The sequence below is a fragment of the Capra hircus genome, unplaced genomic scaffold (assembly GCF_001704415.2).
Source record: "Capra hircus breed San Clemente unplaced genomic scaffold, ASM170441v1, whole genome shotgun sequence".
In the NCBI taxonomy this organism is placed as follows: domain Eukaryota; kingdom Metazoa; phylum Chordata; class Mammalia; order Artiodactyla; family Bovidae; genus Capra; species Capra hircus.
This window is the reverse complement of record NW_017214158.1, coordinates 21,728-23,889: the sequence shown is the minus strand read 5'-3', so window position 1 is coordinate 23,889 and position 2,162 is coordinate 21,728. Positions and strand designations below refer to the sequence as shown.

At 55.6% G+C, this 2,162-nt stretch overlaps 1 non-coding gene across 1 annotated transcript; it reads right to left on the bottom strand.

Annotated features, from left to right (window-relative positions):
* Positions 1–1,081: 1,081 nt before the first annotated feature.
* Positions 1,082–1,154, bottom strand: TRNAV-CAC. Its single transcript has one exon. It is a non-coding gene; the product is annotated as a tRNA-Val (tRNA).
* Between the last annotated feature and the right edge of the window lie 1,008 nt (positions 1,155–2,162).

The following is a 2,162-nucleotide window of genomic DNA, read 5'->3' as shown; positions in this document are numbered from 1 at the left end:
GGATATTCTTTTAAAAAGTCTCTCAGTAGGGGCGTTGGTGGTTCGGTGGTAGAATTCTCGCCTATCACGTGGGAGACCCAGTTTGATTCCTGGTCAATGCATTGTGGTCGTGTTTGTTTTGGGCTTCCTTGGTGGCTCAGATGGTAAAGAATCTGCCTGCAATACAGGAGACCTGGGTTGGGAAGATCCCCTGGAGAAAGAAATGACAACCCACTCCAGTAGTCTTGCCTGGAGAATCCTATGGACAGAGGAGCATGGTGAGCTGCAGTCCAAAGGGATCTCAAAAATTCCGACATGACTGAGCAACTAACACACATACCCTCTCTACATCCAAAAGAGACCAAATTCCAGGTTTCTGAAGGGCCAAGAGGGCCCTCTTCTGGACGGCCAAGCTGTTCCTGTCCTTGGAAGACAGGTCCCACAGAAGATAGCTTTGAGAGGGACACCAAAGTAAAGGAACGATCCTGAGATGTCGGCATGTTATTATCAAGTGATGTCATAACTCTTACATGAGGAAAGAATATGATGTTAACTGGTTTGGTCCCTTCTCTTTGAATGGAAACTCTGTTAAGTAAAACTCTGGGTTTACCATGCCAGGAGGAAAAAGTGGAGGCCAGAGCTGGCCAGCCCAGGCTGTTCACGGCATCTCAGCTCCAACAGCCAGCCTGAGGTCAAGGAACCTGAGGCCTGGACTCAGCGGCATTTAGAAACTCTGTGCAGAAATGTTCTGCACTGGACCTTTAAGCAAAATATAGTTCCGATCTGGGCGGGAAGAGAGTGACTTGTGTGCGTGCAGACCCTGGAAGAAAGACAGTTTTCCCTGACCGGGAATCGAACTCTGTTCGCGGCGGTGAGAGCGCCGAATCCTTGCCATTCAGTAGACCACCAAGGAACTGTAGAGAAGAAGTTATTTCGCTTCTTCAGGAGAAAGATGAGTGTAAGAATCGTCAGAAAGCAGTGTAATCGTCAGAATACCTCAGCGGCCTGCTGCTGAGCCTGCTGCCTAACCCCGTGCCTTTCGCCTTTGCCGATGCAAATGCAAATCTCCGCGGTTGGGTGGTGGGGGTAGGGGAGAGCAACCTGTTTCCGTCCGGTTTCGGTCCAGGGACCTTCCGCGTGTGAGGCGAACGTGATAACCACTACACTACGGAAACGGGTCAACCTCGGTTGCTTAACACTGTATCCATGAAATCCCGGATGCTGCCACCAGCATCCACACCACCAAATTGTAACACTCAAACAGGAACCTGGAAGCCCTGCTTTAGGGTTCCTCATCTCCCCTCAAGAGAGGACCCTCGGGCCCCCATAGGCTGCATTCGGGGTCCCGCACCCAACGTAGAGGCCTCAAACCCTTAACTCCGCACCCGAGCTCAGGGGTCGCCCCAGCCGATTGCCGAGCTCCCGGAAGCCGCAGGAGGCGGGGACGGTGGGTGCGTCTAGGCCAGGAGACTCCGCTGCCCAGCGGTGTGGAGGCCGCCCCTCCCGCGCCGCGGGCCCGCGCCTCGGTGGCCCTCGTCATGGCGCAGGCGGTCAGCATTCTGGGGTCTCAGGAACGGTCGACGCTTCCAATCCCCCGGGACCCGCCCTCTCCGCTGCTCCTTTGTTCCTGACTCCTGTGCTCTTTCTCTGCATGCCGGCTCGCCGCTGCACTTTCTGGTGTTCTCCTGGAGAAAAGGAGTCTCTTTGGTGGTCTCTAAAATGTCACCCCACTGTCCCTGGGTGGGCTCAAGCCACCAACCTTTACGGTTAACAGCCGAACGCGCTAACCGATTGCGCTGCGGAGACAGCAGTACCGGCCATTCCTGGAGTCTTTGGAGTGGACACTTCTTCCTAGGATAAGACCCCTGCCCCCAGGGAAACGGTGCCATTTCCGTGCCTTCTACCGACCACAGATGCCAGAGCCCCCAGAGATACCAGGGGCCAGGGCTCCAATCCTGCGGGCTTGAACCGACATAGATCCATGGACAGCTGAACACAGGTGGGCTCCCGTGATGGCTCTTCCCACTTCCTCGCCTACACCCAACGAGTGAGAGTTTGCCCACCCTGGCATAGGCCTGCGGGGCTGTGCTTAGGTCTCCCGTGTCCACCAGGGGATTTCCACCAGAGTGGGCTTCCCTGGGGTTCAGACGGTGAGAATTCGCCTGCAGTGGAGCACACCCACG